Source organism: Pinus tabuliformis, chromosome 5_2 (genome assembly GCF_031772625.1).
Source record: "Pinus tabuliformis cultivar Carrire ecotype Pingquan chromosome 5_2, CPIR1, whole genome shotgun sequence".
NCBI classification, from domain to species: domain Eukaryota; kingdom Viridiplantae; phylum Streptophyta; class Pinopsida; order Pinales; family Pinaceae; genus Pinus; species Pinus tabuliformis.
This window is the reverse complement of record NC_142306.1, coordinates 21,348,795-21,369,334: the sequence shown is the minus strand read 5'-3', so window position 1 is coordinate 21,369,334 and position 20,540 is coordinate 21,348,795.

Sequence of the window (20,540 nt, the reverse complement as noted above, 5' to 3'; positions counted from 1 at the left end):
CACCACAGCATGAGGTTCACCTGCCATCTCTGCCATCAGCTTCCTTCCTTGTGATCTAGTATAGACCATCCACCATTCACCAGGTTCCCTGCAAATCGAATCAGCTCTTGATACTAATGATCAACTTCTTTCACTTTCTCTTCACCTAAATCAACTCTGATACCACCTGTCATGATAGTGCAATGGGATAAGCTCTTCATCGTCAACCCAATCAGCTACCCGATCATCACCTCTGATATCACTTGTCACGATAGTGTAGTGGAATCAGCTCTTCATTGTCAACCTGAACATCAGCTCTGATACCACTTGTCACGATAGTGCAGTGGGATCAGTTCTTCATTGTCAACCTGAACATCAGCTCTGATACCACTTGTCATGACCCTACACTGGAGGTAATCTTCCAACTGCACTATAGTGAGGTGCAGCACCACTGACCAATTTCTTTTCACCAATACTTATGACCGTGGACTACGCCTAACATTCATACTTAGTTTATTTTTCATTACCGAGTATTAGTTTATCCTTTATACATGATGAAAACCATGAACATTCATCATAAACAACAAAAACATGAACAATTGCACAACAGTATAAACGGAGGGGAAACTCCCTGATGTGAGACTACTCAAATCAATATATATATATAATCTTTAATTTTCACAACTCAAGTTATATCTTGGAGGAAACCCTAAATTTACACTTAGCCAAATTTTCACTACTTCAGCAAACTCATTTGCCTAGCTCATCAGCACCTCCAAATGGTCAACGCATGACTCGCCCAACTCTTTGTTCACCCGTTTCACATCTTGTGTTGTTCTCCCAACTCAGGCACGCTCATCATGCCTATGTCACCCACCTTGGGTGCCCTCTGCACATCCTTGTTGCACCTTCGTTCACCAACCAAAACACCACACTTCGTTTCTCCTGCTGCTCGGAACACCCAACCACGGGTTGTCCTCACCTGTTTGCCAACTTTTTCCACCATTCCGCCTGCCTTTCATTCGGCAAATCCTCGATGTGAGTCAGCTTGAATCAATATATATATATATATATATATATATATATATATATATATATATATATATATATATATATATATATATATATATATATAATCTTCAATTTTCACAACATAAGTTAAATCTTGGAGGAAACCCCAAAATTACACAGTCAAATTTTCACAACTTCGTCAAACTCGGTTGCCCAGCCTCATCGACACCTCCAAATGGTCGCCGCACATTCTACCCAACTCTTTCTTCACCCCTAAATGCATTCGTTCAGCTCGTCGTGCTATTTACCCAACTCAGGCACCCACCCATGTCACCATGCACGCCTACCCAGCATGTTCGCAGATCGATCACATTTGTTCACAACCCGTTGCACATAATTTAACCTCCCTATCATTTTCCCAACTTGGGTGTGCTCCTCATGTCCGTTTCGCCCAACCTAGGCACCCTCCGCACACCGGTCGCACCCCCCATTCACAAACCAAAACACTTTCGCTCACCCAGTGCCCAACCTGGGTCACCCATCGTTTATCCCTTCACGAATGCCCTACCTGGGTCACCCATCGTTCAGCCCTGCATGAACTCCCTACTCAGGTTTCCCGTCGTTCATCCCTACACGAATTCCCTACTCGGTTCACCCATTGTGCACATTTTCCTTTGCCTGGTTCACTCACCTTTCTGCCCGTTGTGTAGGCACATCAGCACTACAGTTCTTCACACTTCTTCATACTTCTCACCAAGACTCATACTCCAAGTGATCTGAGTCCAAGTTGATGCTCCATATCCAACTCATCTCCATCTACTTATATGCTCATCTACCCATCGTATGAGTGCCCAACTGACCCCCCCATCCAACATACATCTGTCGGCTTCTCTTCTTCTTTAGCGCGTTGGCCCACCCATTATGTGGGTGACCGCCCACTCATGCATTGGTTCGCCCGTCGACTCACCCATCGGTTGGAGCACCCGCGACCGCCTTCACGGGTATACATATATCCACATTCAAACTTCATCGCATATCCATTCAAACACTTCACGTGACCTTCCACCATGGCCGCAGCTCGCCCATCCACGTGCCCTGCAGCTCGTGGTCCTCACACTCTCCCAGACTTGAAATCATTGTCATCCTCGATAATCTCTCATCCCAGAAACCATCTGTCACCAAGATATCCATACCAAGGCATATACTCCATTGGTATGTCAGACATTAGAATGTCTTCTCAATCCATGATCATCAACCACCTCGTTGCAATCTCCACATGCTGCTCCCATCGTGGAAGGTTGGCCCCTCCATCTCAAGCTACATGCTTACTGCAACACATTGTGTCAAAATCATCATGTATCGTCATCATGTGAACTACTGCCATGATACTCCAACATAATGCTAACACATCTCTATACACTGACGTCCCTCATGACTCGAACTAGTCGGGTGATCAGTCCAACTGTCACTCTCAAATCATACGAATGCACATCCTTATGCCATCATTAGTATTTTCTCAGACTCTTGTCACAACATCAACTCGATCAAGAATCCATATCCATATAACTGTAAGCCATGTTCAGGTCCATGAAGTAGCCTCCATCTCATCTGCAACATGTTGTCCATGATGTTTGGCACCAATTTTCTGCATGAAACCAACCACATTCAGCCCAACATCATCCATATACAAAACATCCATCTCCTCAAAGTGAAGATATCCTCTTGTTACACAGTAATTTTTCGCTGTCTTCATCCTAGTCCTCCTACTGTGTCATGTATCCAAAGTTATGCATGCTCATATTAGACAAATGCTCTCTAATGTTGCCAAATGACCCACTTTTCCTAAGTTATTTGCCTCATCGCATCTGTTGTCTAAATAAACCTGCTGAAGGGCGCTCTTAAACAGTCCAGAAGTGTTGCCATCGTGGAAGTACACTTGATTCCCGGAATGGTCCGATTTTATGTGCCAGCGTGAGATCACTTGTAATCTTCGGCGGTGACCTGACTAGCTACGTTGTTCAATAGTGATGTCAGTGCAAAATATCAGTTATGTGCCCGTGATGATTCATATTGGGAGAATTTGTTCCAACAGTCGGCCTTCTAGATGACTCCAAACCTGGTTTTTGGCATAGTTTATGTCGCCCTCCTTTCTCTGGCATGGTTGTTCCGTCATTTGTACTACCTTCCTTGGAGATAATCTCACTCTTCCACCTTTCATGGAGACTCCTTCTCCTATTTAAACTCTTACCATTTCTATGTGCTGCTAGCTTTTGGAATGGTTGCTGATAATTGGCTAGTGGAGTAGTGCTGTTAGTGTTTGTGAGTTTGCTAGATAGGTGGTGTGAGTGTGACAAGTGTGGGATTGTTGATAGCTTAAGGAAGGTTTTGAAGTGCCCTTAATCTTGTGTAAAACTTGTGAGTGAGAGAGACGTATGTGTTAGGAGATCCATCTTCAAAGAGTGAATGCTTGAGGAACATGATGGTTGGATCCCTCTGAGAAGGCTTGTGATGTCAACACTTTGGTTGTAAGCTTACTCTTATTTCATTATTAATGCAATCAATGATGTTTTCCTATGTCTTGTATGCAACGTACTTTATAGCTCATGACTTCTTGAGTTTGTGAGTAAATAGATCATTATTGTTCCGGTTACATGCTTTGTTGTATTTCCTTTGAATTGTTTCAGGTTGATTACTCATTAAGAGAAGGAAGACGAAGCAGGAACAACACAATAGAACTTCATCAACCACTGGCTGAGGTAGGCCGCCAACTATGTTTGTTTAAGGAAAGCTATTATTGATTTGTCCTTGTTTGTTACTAGACCCACTCTAGGGCTAGAGGTGTTGCCTCTGTCTGCAGAGGGAACACTTTCCTACATCACAAATTGGCGACTCTGCTGGGGAGATTTGGCCTTTGTTCTTTTCTTGTTTACTCTTGTCTCGATTTTTGTTTTGGTCTGTTTGATGTTTTGGGGATTAGTTACCAGTCTTCTGAGTTTCCTGGCCTGATTCGGGAAATGCCCTTATTCGATTGAAGGATTGATTGTCTTTGATTTGGGAGTTTTTGGTTCACCTGTTACTATTTTGAACATCATCGCAGCTTTAAATTTAACAGTCATGCTGTCATTGTGTCCACCCTTTTGTGATATCCTGTTCATCGCGTGATTATGCCTAACAGTCGCGACAGTTCTGTTAATCAGAGCATTGCGGAAAAGTCGTGTACTTCCACATTGACATTGCTCTGTTGCTACGACGTGTTCTTTATCAGCGCTTGTTGCTCATATATTACCCGCGCTGATTGCTGTAGAATTGATTTTTTCAATTCTGCCTCCTGAGTCCATCAGTCCCGCTAGTCCCTTGTTGTTCTCACTTGTTTGATGATTTTTTTTTCACTTTTAATAGGTTGGGGCACTCTCTTGTGAGCTTGGTTGAATGAATCTTGTTTTCTTGCTTATGTGACCTAGTTCGTCATTTCAAGTCTCTTGGATCAGTTTTGCTTGGTTGCTTGTTTGCTCAAAGATTCATTTGCAGCTTGCTGTTGGTTTGATTGAGCCTTCCCTTTTTCTTACTTTTGGTTGATTGTTTAGTGATTGTCATTGAACCAATCTTGGCATTGTTCAATTTCTCTTCACTACCCAGACATAGATTACAATTGTTTGGATCAACTTTTTTTTCCACACTTTCTTATTTGTTTCTTTTAGAGAGACATAAAAATAAAAAAGAATTGCATTCATTTAGTATACAAAAGTGAAGGTGAATTTGCATCTCAAGTTTACATATTGGAAAGCGAATGTTTAAATCTCTCATTAGTAGTATCCATGCACTTTAGGAATTGATGTCTGTTTGCATTGAGTGACTGCTTTGTTGTCTTGGTTTTCTTGGTTTGGAAATGATCTCTCTACCCTCCCATAGGTAGGTGTTCATCGAAAAAAAAGATATTTCATTCATTCTAGCTGCATCCTAGGATTTGTTGTATACATACGGTAAGGCCTGAAAATTGAAACATAATCCAAGATCAACTCTAAAATGAACTGAATAAATCTAACAACACATTGGAACATAATGCACACTATTTAGAGGTCTAGGCTAGAGACATGCTCCGACTTTGTTAAACCTAGTCACTTTTGTTTCCACTCAAGGTTGGGTGATTCCTCCTTCTGTGACTCAATAGTGGTTTAACACAGAATTGTGCTCCCATGTACCGTTGAGTATATGTTGAGAGACCCCACTAGGTTATCATCCTTTATCCATAGGAAGCCCTGTCTGCTGCCTTACAAGCCATAACGCACTGAACACAACATTCGGGAAGATTGACTGCCGTATGGAAAGTCCTTGGTTTTCATATGACGGCCAAGGAGTATATGCAGTTTTACAGATTTGTCTGGTAAACCTTTTTGCCTAGTTCTCCAGAGTAGTTACTTTCGTTCCTTTTCGGACTCCCTAAAAGGAAAGGTCCATCTGAGCACTTGTCACTTCAGGCTTATTAAATATTCGAAGGTGACTAGAGTCATATTTTTGTCCTTTTCTCGACTCTTTAAAGATGAAAAGGTAAAGTTATGTTCCTGTGTCTTAAAATTTATTCGGCCACGATTCACATTTACCCTGTTAGATCTTGTTTGCTTTACCTTGAGTAGGGTCCTTTCTCGTTACTTTTCCTAGGGTTTTTTGAATCATCATCCTGGTGGAATCATCGATCCCATCTCCTGTTCCAAGTGACCAAAGGTCTCCTTCTTCTGTTGCTCTTGAGGTACCGGTTGTTAGTGATACTCTCCCTATTATCCCGAGTATCCAACCGATTAACTCTCGCATTCTAGAGGATGATACTAATGATATTCACTAGAACCCCATTTGGGAGCCTTCTGAAGAAGATATTCTCGGTACTCCTCGTAGTGTTTCAGTCGCAATGTCTTCTTTTGGTATGGAGGACACGCCCCCTGTCACGAGTGAAGAATCCATTGCGACGAGTGGTGAAATTCCCACCTCAATGGAAGCTACACATTTTCATATCACCCCTCTTGGTGTTACGTTGCCTTTACGCTATAAGGCTTTGAGGGATGTTATGGGTTCTAGGACCCCCCTTATGAGTTCTATGTGGTCTCACACCGTCACTCCGACCTCGGAGTCTTTTATTCCTCAAATTCACAATGTGTCTGTTATCTCAGTTCTGACTATTCCAACTGTCTATGTGGCTTCTTCAACTCTTATTGTTGGCACCGTTACAACATCTTCAGTTATGACCACTGTTGCTGGACCTTCTCTTGGGTCGGAAAATAGTGGCCCATCGCCATCTGTATCCGGAGTTGTTGATCCTGTTAGTGTCAGTCTTTCCAGCCCTCCTCCAGTGATCAAACGTGCTGTTACAAAGTGATTTTGAAGTGTCAAGGTCAAATTTTGTCATTTCAGTGAGTCTTCAAGCAAAATTTGGTCACTAGGCATTAGGTCTAGGGTTTTCTCTCACTCTTTTCAAAGTTGCCCAAATGCCAATCTATGTCACTATTCAGCTGAGTCTATCATCATTCATAGGATTTTCATTATCATCTCAGTTTCTAATGAGTCATTTTACACCTTGTCCATGCTTCAGTTGCTCCTAGGTAAGGTCATTTTCCTCTCCTAGGGTTTTGAAGCCAATTTCTCTTGGACGGTCAAATCATCGGCAAAACTTGTATCCTGTTGTTAATACTCCTTCCCCTATCCTTAAAGTACCTTACCAAATGCTTCCCATCACTGAGATTCCCCAAATTCCTCATTTTCGCACAAACCCTAGTTTCTAGCTACAACCTGGCAATTTTCTAGGTTGGGCCTGTGTTTTGCCCTTTTGGACCCCTTCCCCTCACTCAATCTCTGAGATTCCACTTTCCCCTGCTTCCTAACATCCCTCCCTACTTCCAAAAATTTCCCCAAGAATTTATAAGCCCCTTATCCCCTTCATTTCGCTTCATTTCGACAAAATTCCTTGTTTCACACATCGGGATAAGTTTCACTCAAAAGATGTTTCAGAGAAATCAAAAATGAATTTTGGAAACCTGAGAGAGATTTTTGTCCAGAACATGCCAAATAAGAAAAGCCTCCTTCACTTTTTGCACAGGTGTCATGGTTTTAGAGAAATGTCAAAAATACAATCGCCAGATCCAAGGAGGTTGGCCAAGGCACTAAAACGATGGAAAAGGCCCGATCCACTCCAAATTTTGGCCAAAGCCTCTTTTAATGAGCATGTTACTTGATTGGGGTCTCCCAGCCCAAATTTCAAGAAATTTGGAGAAAATTTTGTCAATTGTGATTTTTTTGTGCCAAACACAGGTTTTTGCCCTCAACGCGTAGCGCGCCGCGCGCTACCCTGAAGATGGGCAAGTCCATTCCTCAAAAACTCAGCATTTTTGGATTTTTCATGAAAAATTACACTTTCTCAGCAATTACCAAGACATTTCATCAGGTTTTGAGCCCTCAGAAGGTCAAAAAACATGCAAAAAATGACTTTCTGCCACTTTTTGGACACATAGGGAGCAGTCTTGGGAGATTGCAATTTTGGAGGGAAAATGACCACCAAATGGAGAAATTCTACTTGTTCTGGAAAGTAGACATCCAGACCCTTCCAACAAGTCTACTTTTGCCTCATTTTTATGCCGGGAAGTGCCTCAAACGTTTGCTCAAAGTCGCACTATGCGTTGAGGATTGGGGCGCTACGCATCAGGGAAGTTTGCCAGATTTTCACCTACAGCTCAGCAGAACGCGGATTTGACTAGTTTTGACTTTTTGGAGTGGTTTTTCATCCTCCTTGATGTAATTGATGTAATTTTATGATTTCATGGCACTTATTTATCTCTTCTAGAAGATTCATTCATAAAAAGTCAAAAATTTAATGAATGAATTGGTTTCCTAGCTTATAGAGGCAAGTGGTTTTGACTGCCTAGATTTTAGTGCTCAGTTTAGAATTGGTTGAAACAGCTCCTAGGATGATGAGCTCGACCCCTAGAGGCAAGGAAAGGTGTTAGCTTGCCTATATTATGTATTTTCTTAGTCATTTTCATGGTTGTTACTTTGTATCTCTGCAATTTTGGCAAAGGAAAGACCAGGGTTTTGCAGCACTTTTTGAGATTCCTGTGGTTATTGTGTTGATGGTGTGCTTCTCTCATGTACTTGTAAGTGTGTTATGTGTATCATTTTCCCACTTTTCTTTTCTGCACATTAAGTAAATGAAGTGTTAAGGTAGAATTCATAATTTATATGCTCTACCTTTAAGTTTGCTTAATATCTATGTTTTCCTCTTTCTAAAGAGAACTCTTGATGGTTTCTTGCTCTCTTTAGCTCCTCACCAGTCATTCCTATCCATTCACTTAAATCAAAGGCATCAAGACAATCTCCTACCTTGCCCCAAAAATACCTCTGCAGAAGCTGTGTCCCATCTCCGCACCCAAAATTGTTTTCCCCCTGTTTTCCACCAAAGCCCTAAAAATCTGAAATCAAACCTTCTCAGTCAGTTTACTAGCCTAAAATCAGTGTTCTTTATTGGTCATCTCCACCCTTTGAAGACCTTTTTCTGAGATAGACCCGGAGAGAGCCCTCTCCTGCCCCGTAGGGCTAGCTACGAGGCTAAGTGGTTTGATGTTGCCTTGGATTTTGTCTTTTTCAGCCTGAAGCCAAATTCAAGCACTAACAGATCCTACACTAACTACCCCACCTTCTTCTGGTTCCATTCCAGTAGGGGGGTCATACGATCAATATATGCATGCTCTTTAGAATCCAGATCCTTAAAATCTGTTTCATTATTATGATTCTAGAGGGGCTCATCTCTATCATCATGGACCTTTGCCACCTCAGCCTCCGGTTGAAGTCACGGTCTCGTTATCTGTTTCTTGGACCACCACTAGTTATGGCGGTGGCCAAGTATTGCATGCACATCTTTAAGGACCACCTTATCAAGGCCAACCATCTTACACACAACCCTCTTATGGGCAGCAATATTATGGACAGTCTTATCCAGGGCAACCTGGAGGCCACATGGACAACCCTTCCAGGGACAACCTTCGGCCTCTGGTGGTCCATCTTTTACCTATTTCACGCAACCTTCTGGTAATCCGAGACAACCTTACATGCAACAAGACCAACCTAGTATCCAGCAAGGCTACCCTTCTGGACAAGTCGGGCAACCTTACGTTCAGCAAGGCCAACCCACTGTCCAATCTGGTCAACCATCTGGACAAGTCGGTCAACCTCAATTCTAGTCAAGTCAGCCAACTATCCAATCTACTAAGCCATCTGGTCTACTAGGACAACCCTCAGTTGTGCAAGGAAAACCCAACACCCAGCAAGTTCAACCTTTTGGGCAAATGTGTCAGTCTCAATCTCAACTAGGTCATCCTTCTAGCCCAATGGCTTAGCCTCCATTCTCCCAAGGACATCCATCTGGGCCTGCTCAACCGAGCACTCAAATGATTGTTACTTCTCAAGCTCAACCTAGTTTTCATCCCTAGGCTAGGCTCTAGACCCAATCTGATCTTCAAATGTAGGTTGGATCTCAATCCCAACTAGCCTGTCAAACGCAGCCTGCCTCTCAGGCTCAGTTTGGAGCCCAGCCACCTTATGGTTTCCAACAATCCCAAGGGAAAACTCAATTTTCCCCATATCAAAATTGTCAACAACTGCAGGTCAGTCCTTATCGGAATTACCAACAACCTTATGTTGCTCCTGCAGGCCAAGTTGGTAATCAATGGAATGTTGGGGGGCAAATCTCAGGTCAGCCATCCTATAACCCCTATGGACAAAATCCCTACAGACAAAACCCTCCTGGGCCAAATCCATCTAGACAAAATCAATGGGGGCAGTCAGCAGCTAGTTGGAACTTTGGTACTACCTCTTACCAGTGGCCTCAGATGTCCTTTAACCCTCAATTACCATTTTTAGCAACGTTGGAATTACCGGATGTGTCCAAACTGACGAATGATCCTATTCTTCATAATCCGTATTGGCCCCCAGTTCCAACTAAGATTCTCGGTGACTGTCCCAAATTCGATGGTAAAGCTGGAGAAGATCCCCAAGCGCACGTCATGACTTATCATCTATGGTGTTCATCGAATTCGTGGCTTGATGATTCAATCCAACTCTACCTTTTTCAAAGGACTCTCAATTGCTCTACTGCTAAATGGTATATTGAGCTAGCTCGCGGATCTTTTCAGGATTTTAACTCGTTGGCTATGGCATTTTTAACTCATTTTCAGTTTCCGATTCGACATGAAACGAGCACACACCTCTTGAAATCCTTAAAACAGACAATGGCTACGCATATCTCTGACCATATCCATGAATGGAGATGACGTCGTCATTTGATTAAGTTTTGGATTCCTGATCAGCTTGTCACTGACTGGTTCACGACCTCATTTGTTAGTCCGATAGCACGGGACATTGCTATGGGGGCATGTGTGACTAAAGAGCAGACTATTATGCGTGCTCAGTACCTCGACTTGGTTTACTCCTAGTCCAGTACGATATATGATTATTTGCCTGATGCCCCAAGACCTGGAACTTCCAAATCCCCACCAACACCATCTGTTTACGGTGTCATCGGTTCTGTTAATCCGCCTTCAAAGAAAACTTCCGCGAACCCTGGGAAGGAAAAGTTGAATGCTCCGAATGAAAATACTTCTCAGGCTGTATCCAATTATGGTAGTACTTCCAAGGTTAATGCCATCCAATCCACCATGGCGGACAAAGCCTCAAAAGGAAAGAAGAATGGAAAAGGGAAGAATAAAGCTGATCAACCTAAGCAAGATTCCCCTAAACCTCCACCTGAGGAAGGTTCCAAATGCAATCCCAAGCATCCTTGCTTTATCTGTGACAAGGATCACTATACCAAAGACTGCCCTAGGCAGTTTTAGGTTAGTCGTTTTTTGAAAGGTGCTCTCGGGACTCCTGTCGTGCTCAAAGAGCCTTTTCCCTCACAGCAAACGCAAATGGTGGCTGATCCATCCCAATCCTCCTCTCCCTTTGGTTCTCAAGTATTTATGGCTGGGACGATTCCCATCCACATTAGTACTTGGGCAAAAGAGTATCCATCGCCTGCCAGGAAAGAGCCTGAGGTTCTCCTCTGCCTGGTTCTGGTCTACTCTATATCGAGAGACCTAGCAGTGAGGTGCTCGTCCAACCCCCTCCTAAAGGTGTACTCCAGAAATATTCTTACAACCCTAATGCTTGTGTTGCTCAACACTATAGCATCATTGAGGACTTAGCCTAGGCTCTGTCAGCTATGTCCACCTTAGAAGTTCTCCAGAGCTGCCCCTCTCAGAGGAAGTCCTTGATATCGGCCATCGGTCGCATAGACCCGGCTGACTCCAATCTGATTACTTTTGACCTCGAAAGCCATATACCGAGACTGCCTCACTAAATTGCCTTCCTTATTCAGGTCATCATCAATTCCAAGACGATTCATCGAATAGTCATTGATGAAGGTGCTTCGACTTGTATCATGTATGTTTCCTGTTGGAGGGCTATTGGTTCTCCGACTCTGAGTTAGTCTCCTACAACCTTGGAAGCCTTTGATGGGAGAGAGTCTTGCCCTTACAGTATCCTCCAACATTTACCCATTACTTTGAAAGGGAAGACGGTCGAAGTGGAAGATGAAGTTGTTGATGCTAATCTTACTTACAACCTCCTTCTGGGACGCAACTGGACATATGCCATGAAAGTCGTGGTTTCATCTCTATTTCGTGTCATTCGATTCCCTCAGCAGGGAAAGATTGTCACAGTAGACCAGTTGTCTTCCTTTGCCTCCTCTTCTAAAGGTAACGTGCCTTTTGTGGAGAATACCTCTATCCCATGTGAGAGTGTGGGAGCTGGACCTTTTAAAGATCCTGCCCTTATGGGTGTTTTTTCACTCCCACCTCCTAACGTCGCTCCTATTAATATGATCTCTATTCATTCTGATTCTTGGGTCCTCCCTCCCACTGATCAGATAGACGTATGGGGCGATGAGATGTCGTTGATTCCTATCGAGCTCAACTACATCGAAATTGTTACTGCATCGGCTCCACCTTATGAACCTGCTTTTTCGAGCAGGGCTCTCGACTCATACGCTCATTCCCCTTGGCTTGGAAATGGCGCTTCTTTGGACCCTTTAAAGGAAATATTTCCTTCTGAAGAAGCTATTATCGAGACCATGTCTCTCGAGGAACCCCTTTGGTCTGATCATCACCATCGTTCCTCATTTCTCCCTACCCACTGGGAATGTTTACCTGTCTCGAGCAGTTTGCTCCTTGTCTCCCATCCCAACACCTTAAGGTACCCGTTCAAGTTTATCAAGTGTCTTCTGAAGGGAATATGGAAAAAATCATGCAAACCCAGCTGATTGAAATCTCTGTTAAACCAGGGATTGTCGAGCATGTCCATGTCGGAGTAACTTGTACTCCGGAGGAAATTCAGCTCTATACTGATCTTTTTCATGAATTTCGTGATTTCTTTGCTTGGTATTACAAAGAAATGCCCGGCATCGATCCTAATGTCATGGTGCATGAGATACCGACATATCTAGATGTTAAGCTTGTTCTCCAGTGTTTACGCCCCGTGCACCCCAGAAAGGTTGCAGCCATTAAAGCAGAAGTTGAAAATCTTCTTAAGGCAGGTTTTATTTACCCCATCCCACTCACATATTGGGTCTCCAATATCATCCTTGTGACTAAAAAACATGGTACTATCTGAGTCTGTGTTGATTATCATGATATTAACTGGGCCTGCCACAAAAATAACTTCCCCACACCCTTCATTGACCAGCTCATTGATGAGTGTGCTGGGAGCGAATGTATTCATTTATGGATGGTTTTTCTGGATATAACCAGATCAATATTGCGCCCGCAGATTAGCACAAAAATGCCTTTACCTATCCATGGGGCACTTTCACCTACAAAAAGCTCCCTTTCGGTTTGAAAAATGCCAGAGCTACCTTCCAACGTGTAATTTCCTACGCGTTCCATGATATTTGACACATTGTGAAACCGTATCTGGATGATCTACCAGCTCATTTAGCAAAATTCCAGGACCATCCCGCTCATCTTCGCGAAATATTTCTCCACTGTCGACACTACCGCATTAGGCTTAATCCTCATAAGTGTGTCTTCTGCGTTGAGTCAGGCAGACTTCTTGGGTTTATCGTCTCCCGAGAGGGCATCCGTTTGGATCCCCTTAAAGTCAAGGCTATTTTGAATATTCCTCCCCCTGCCTCTTTGTAGAAATTGCAAAGTTTGCAGGGCAAAGCTAATTTTTTAAGACGATTCATTTCAAACTATGCCGAAGTGGCTAAAGGTTTCACGCGGTTGTTAAAGCGGGATACCCCTTTTCATTGGGATGCCACTGCTCAAGAGTCCTTCGAGCGTCTCAAGGTTCTCCTTGTTTCAGCTCCATTGTTGCGTCCTACGAATTATCACCCTAACTACACTCTGTGTTTGGCCGCTGCTAATACCACTATTGGCATGGTTCTTGTTCAAGATGATGATGATGACACTGAGCATGTCATATATTATCTCAGCCAAAATCTTCTAGATATGGAAACTTTATATGCTTACGTCGAGAAGTTGGCATTGGTCGCTATGTGTGTCATCCAACATTTCCACCATTATATCTTGTTGTGTGCTATGACAGTGGTTTCTGATTGCAACCCGATGATGTACATCCTGTCACGTCAGTTGCTAGGGGGCAAGTACTCGAATTGGATCGTTATCCTCCAAGATTTCAACTTGGAATTTACCACTGCCAAGTCTAAGAAATCCCTTGTTTTTGTTGAGTTACTTTGCTCTTTTCCATCGTCTATCACGCCCTCTCGATCAGAGGACCATATCCTGGATGAAAATCTATTCTTAATTAGCACCCTCAATCCCTAGTACGGGGATATCATTGTATATTTGCATACGTCTTCTTTTCATCCCGACGTGTCTAAGGATGCTCAGCGATGGATTTTTCATCAGTCTCAGCCCTATCGTATCATTGGGGACACCCTGTACCATCTTGGCACCGACTCTGTTCTCCGCCAATGCCTAACATTCAAGGAAGCTGAACAAGTTTTGAATGACTGCCATTCTCATGCCTATGGTGGTCACATGTCTGGATATGCTACTTCTCAAAAGATCCTCTCCACCGATTATTTTTGGCCCTCCATTTTCAAGGATTACATTCTTACCATCCGTTCCTGTCATGAGTGCCAGATCTACCAGCGGAAGATGCATGTGCCCCCCGCTCCATTGCACCCTATTGTTACTGTCAGCCCTTTTGCAAAATGGGGCATTAATTATATGACCTGTAACCCTTGCTCGGCCGGGGGGCATGGGTATATCATTGTTGTCGTTGATTACTTCACAAAATGGGCCAAGGCTATGCCCACATTATCTGAAGACGGTCACACAGTGGCGTAATTTTTGTTTAATCATGTTATCTCATGGTTTAGAGTTCCTCAGGCTATCGTCACTAATACAGGAAGCATTTCCGTAGTCACATGATGACTGAGCTAACAACCCAGCTAGGCTTGTGGCATGATAGTTCGACTCCATACTATCCTTAGGCTAATGGCCAAGTAGAAGCCATCAACAAGGTTCTAGTTATGATGCTTCAACGTACTGTTGGCATGCATAAGTCTAACTAGCACTTGATGTTGTTCTCCGCCTTGTGGGCCTACCAAACCTCTGCGAAGGATGCCACCAGTTTCACTCCATTTCAATTAGTTTACAGACTGGAGGCTACCCTTCCCATCGAGTTCGAGATCCCTTCTTTGGAATTAGCTGTCGAATTACTCCCTGACACTACTCCGATAGAAGAATGCCTTCTTTACCTAGAACGGCTAGATGAGACCCGTCGACTAGCCTCTATAGCTACGAAACATAGAAGAAGAGAGTGAAAACTCACTTCAATCATACTGTCCATCCTTGTTCTTTTGTTGAAGGAGATTTAGTCCTACTCTACGATCAAGCGAATGATAAGCTGGGGGCAGGCAAATTCGAGCCCATGTGGCATGGGCCTTATATTGTAAAGAGAGTTTTGCAGAAAGGGACCTATGAGCTAGTTGATTATGAAGGGAATCCTCTCGACAAGCCCCGAAATGGGCTTTACTTGAAAAAGTATTATGCGTGAATTTCATGCACTTTGGTTTGTACATGCGTGTGTTTTAATAGGTGTGTTGTATGTGTGCTTTCATGTTTTGGCTTGGTGTGTAGGCGTGGTTGTTGCTTATTGTGTATTTTTCTTCTTGTGTAGATGTCTGGTGCACCTTACGTTGGTTTCATTGATGGTGTCTGCCGCAGTACTCACAACTTGTTCTCTACGGCGTGGGTGATCTACGATCCTCATGGTGAGTTGATAGACCTTTAAGGTGTTTTTATAGGTTGTACCATGAACAATGTTGCTGAATATAATGTTGTTATTGAGTTACTTGCCGAGGTGATTAATCTTAGTATTCATACATTGGTTGTGAACCTAGACTCTCAGCTTGTCGTCCACCAACTCAATGGGCAATATTCCGTCAGAGACCATCGGATTTTAAGGTTGTATTTACGTGTTAAATTTTTAGAGAGGAATTTTGATTCCATTACATATCAGCATATTCCACGACGATTAAACATGTTAACTGATGCATTGGCTAATCATGTATCAGACAGACATTTGCGTAACATGTAATCAAAACAGCATACAAGGAGCATGTAAAACACAATAATAAACCATAGGAATATATATATATATATATATATATCTCGTATGGCACACCAAGGTGCTCAAAAAATAAGTGTACATGTCCCAATAGAGTCTGTGTTCCACATACATCTTAGACACGTCTCTCAAAAAATCACCAGCAGGAAATAAAAATCTAGGCAACTATTGAGGTGGGTTGTGCTCTCTCTAGCGCACCACCGCCCATGCTACCCACCTCAACAGGCAGTGCACCCTGGGTTCCACTCCTACTGTGGATTTGGAACGCTATGGGGACCTCCTCGATCCCCATGTAATCTGGAATCCCTACTGTCAAGCCCTCAAGGTTTCGGGCCACTATCTTCACCGTATCATCAGCTGGAGGAGCTAAGGCTAGTGCTGCGATGCCCTGCACATCCCTCCACGCCTCTGGAGCCAGCCCCACAGGTCTCACTGGTCCTACATCTGCATACCATTGTGTTCGTCATTAGGAAATATACATGAAAAAATAAAAAAAACATCATAAAAATAATAATGAAAAAAATGTGATCAAGTGTCTTACCACCATCATCCCACTGCTCTCCAGTGGGCAGCTGCATGTCAAGATCTCCACGGAAGTCCATGCCGGCATATGGCCAATCTTCCACGAAGATCATCTGGCACTCCAGCCACTCTCAGAACAATGTCCCCCATGCCACTGGTCATCTGCCACCTCCTCATGGCATGACATGTGCCCATCGTATGGCCCTAGTCTCACGTGGTCTGGGCAAATCCAAATCCATGTCCTGTAAAACTAAGATGGATCCATAACCAAACTTCTTAATCACTCCTCAATGGTAGTTGGTGATTTTCCTCTTCATGTTCGTCGTCACCATTTCTGCCCAGTTAAACATGCTTGGATTGAGACATTCGAGAGCCAGCCAGAGATGGGTCTTCGAAGCCTCATGTTGGGCTTGGGAGCCCACTGCTTGTGTCACCATGAAAAGCATAGCACGGAGGACTACGTCATCCAATGTTGGGATTGCCACCTTCCCATTCCTCGTCTTGCGTGCCTATGGGCACACTTGAGCCATCAGCATCTCTAAGGAATCACCTCCGGGTTGTTTCCCCTCCAGAATGGGCCTCTCACCTCGACGAGACAGCCCAGTCAAAAAATATATGTCTATAGCATCAAATTCGATATCCTAGCCTCGAATGATGAATTTCCCATCTGTGGGATTCCAAGCCCAAATCAGTAGCTCCAGCAAATCAGGTTGTGATTGGAGATGTGGAGTTAGGAAGAATTTGAGCAACACGCATGCTCGTAATGCATTTCGGAACCCCATATCGATGAAAGCTTCTATATCATTGTCACCATGCATCCACTCTTGCCAGACAAATGCCATTATTACCTGCATGATGGAAAAAATCAAATTAGCACTTAGTTCATCAAATTTAACATGTAATTTACATAAAAAATAAGTTCACGACGTCATCGTGTCTGTTTTTAAAATAGACGCGATGACACAAGGTTGCTAGTTGTATTTTTTCATGGTCATCGCAGAAGTACATTACTTTTTTATGATGATCGGAGCGTGCTATGTGTCAATTTTTTCGGCCATCACGGACCCAAAGGCTATACCCGCAATGACTGAGTGGCGTAGCTTGGTTCAAAAACCCGCCCAAATTAACACATTTAATATTCAAAATGCGTGAAAAGGGTATGGAATTGAAGCGCAGGACAAGGACTACTTACCTGGAACAAGTTTCAGGGTGAATGGTGGACGAACAAAGCCAAATTTAGCTCACCAACTTTGGTTCTCCAAAATGCTCCACAGTGAAATGAACAGTAACTATGGTAAAAATGGTTGCATTAACCCCTTTTTATAGTAATTTTTGGAAATTTAAAAATCATGTTTTGTAAATGTGGGTTTTTTTCTCATTTCTTGTCACATGGTTAGTTAAAATATGGTTTTTAACTATGTTTCTATGTATATTGTTCATTTTATATCAAATGGGTTTACGTTTGATGTGCTTTGTGCAGAGCTTCAGGTAGTGGAATTATGACAGCCTCATGAGCACTTAATTCGAAAAACGCGTCTTTAAGCTTTTTTCTAACTTGAAAAATGAAAAGATAGTTGGGTTGTTCCTCTTGACTCATTAAAAGAAGTAAGAGGCGGTCATCTTTAAGCTCTTTTCCGACTGTGTAAAAACAAAAAGATTACTGGGCCTTTGTTGTTTCAAGCTCGTTATCAGTTACGAAACGACGTGATTCTGACTGCTTTTCTACTTTTTTGGATCAAAGTCACTATTTACGAAAAGTACTCCTCGATCGCAATGGTCAAGCGGTTCTCTCAAGTATCATTTTATACTTTTTCGAGCATAAGAGACACAAATTTATGAAAAAGGACCCCCTTGAAGTTTTCTTTTTCGCGTCTTTTTCAAACTCTATAAATATGAAAAAGACTCTGGTTTTACCTATGTCGGACTCGTTAAACCCTGATGACATTAGACTCGTCACCATGACGAGACTCGAGCTTCTCCTTCCTAGGGCTTGTTAAAATATTACTAGGGCGGACTCAACAACAAGTTTATCATTAATTGTCTATGGCAGCTAGTCACCCTTGAACATCGAGACTTTTGCTTCTTGTCGGGGTGGGACATCCACACATCGTCATTTGGCCTTTCGTAGGTTTGGGTTGTGATTTAGCCTTATTCCATCTGATTCATGCCATCTCCATCGAGCCTCTAATCCCTTGGTATCTGAATGCTGCCACCCTTCAGAGTCGTGTCACCGACATGTTCAAGAGTATAATCCTTCTGCAATTTACACCCTTGCCTTGTCCTTTGATACTTTGTTTTGCCATCTGCTAGTTGTTCCTTATCTCATGTCATTGATGGGGGAAACATTATGGCCCTCCTGTGACAGGTCGTCTCCTGTCGAGGTCAGCTCATTATCTAGGAGATTGATCTAGAGATCCCCTTTGGTACCTTAGAGCTTGCATGCCTCAATGGCAAGTTCTTCTCACTTGACAGTTAACTTTCATCATTGGTCATTGATTGGGTAATTCCACGAGTGTTCAACTTCAGATCCTTTTTCACACTTCGTGGATTGTGCTGGACAGTACCTTGAGAACCATTGGCATTATTGGTGGTTTCTCTTGCGCTTGTTAACAGTTTTCATCATTGACCAGTAATCAAGCGACTTTCTATCATGCTCAACCTCAGCACATCTATTTGCACGTTAGAATTTGTACTATGATCGGATGGGTTCAAGACCCCAAACTCAAATTACATATGTTTGGGCTGCGTGGATTGGTTTATGATTACATGGCTCATTGATGGATGGCTGCGACCATACCTAAGTCTTGATGGATGGTTGCGACCATACCTTTATCATCATCATGGTCTCATTAGCTGGATGGCTGTGTCCATACCACAGACCTATTTAGTATGTCTTTTGGATGGCTGTGCCTATGCCTAGAATAAATGTACTTCATCATCAGAGATATCAGTTGTACTTGCATGCAGGTTCTTACAGATGGTGTTCTAGCTTAGTTAGTTTCGTAAAGAGTTTCACCCCTCCCACTCTCTCGAGCTTCATACTTTAGGGGGCATTTGTTACATAGTAATTTGTCACTGTCTTCATCCCAACCCTCCTACTGTGTCATGTGTCCAAAGTTATGCATGCTCATATTAGAAAAATGCTCTCTAATGTTGCCAAATGACCCACTTTTCCTAAGTTATCTGCCTCATCGTGTCTGTTGGCTAAATAAATGCGCTGAAGGGCACTCTTATATAGTCCAGAAGTGTTGCCATCGCAGAAGTACACCTAATTCGCATGATGGTCCGATTTTATGTGCCAGCACGAGGTCGCTTTTAATCTTCGGTGATGACCTGACTAACTACGTTGTTCAATAGCGATGCCACTGTAGAAGATCAGTTATGTGCTCGCGGTGATTGAGATTGGGAAAATTTGTTCCAACAGTCGGCCTTCCAGATGACTCTAGACCTAGTTGTTAGCATATTTTATGTCGCCCTCCTTTCTCTGGCATGGTTGTTCCGTCATTTGTGCTACCTTCCTCAGAGATAAGCTCACTCTTCCACCTTTCATGGAGACTCCTCCTATTTAAACTCTCACCACTGCTATGTGCTGTTAGTTTTTGGAATGGTTGCTGATAGTTGGCTAGTGGAGCAGTGCTATTAGTGTTTGTGAGTTTTCTAGATAGCTAGTGTGAGTGTGACAAGTGTGGGATTGTTGATAGCTTGATGAAGGTTGTGAAGTGCCCTTAATCTTGTGTAAAACTTGTGAGTGAGAGAGACTTATGTGTTGGGAGATCCATCTTAAAAGAGTAAATGCTTGAGGAACATGCTGGCTGGATCCCTCTGAGAAGGCTTGTGATGTCAAGACTTTGGTTGTATGCTTACTCTTATTTCATTATTAATGCAATAAATGATGTTTTCCTATGTCTTGTATGCAACGTACTTGATAGCTCATGACTTCTTGACTTTGTGAGTAAATAGATCATTATTGTTCCGGTTACGTGCTTTGTTGTATTTCCTTTGCATTGTTTCAGGTTGATTACTCATTAGGAGAAGGAAGCGGAAGCTGGAGCAGCGCAATGGAACTTCATCGACCACCGGTCCAGGTAGGCCTCCAACTGTATCTATTTAAGGAAATCTATTTTTGATTTGTCCTTGTTTGTGACTAGACCCACTCTAGGGCTAGAGGGGTTGCCTCTGTCCACAGAGGGAATGCTTTCCTGCATCACACCTCTCATCAAACCCGACTCTCGATGTGCCACATCCAAGTCCATGAAGCCACCTCCATCATCTTTTTAATGTGTCATCCCTCAAGTCTATCATAGAAACAAGTATACACCTGTCTCATCCCCCATGTGCTGCCCATGATCATAGATCAA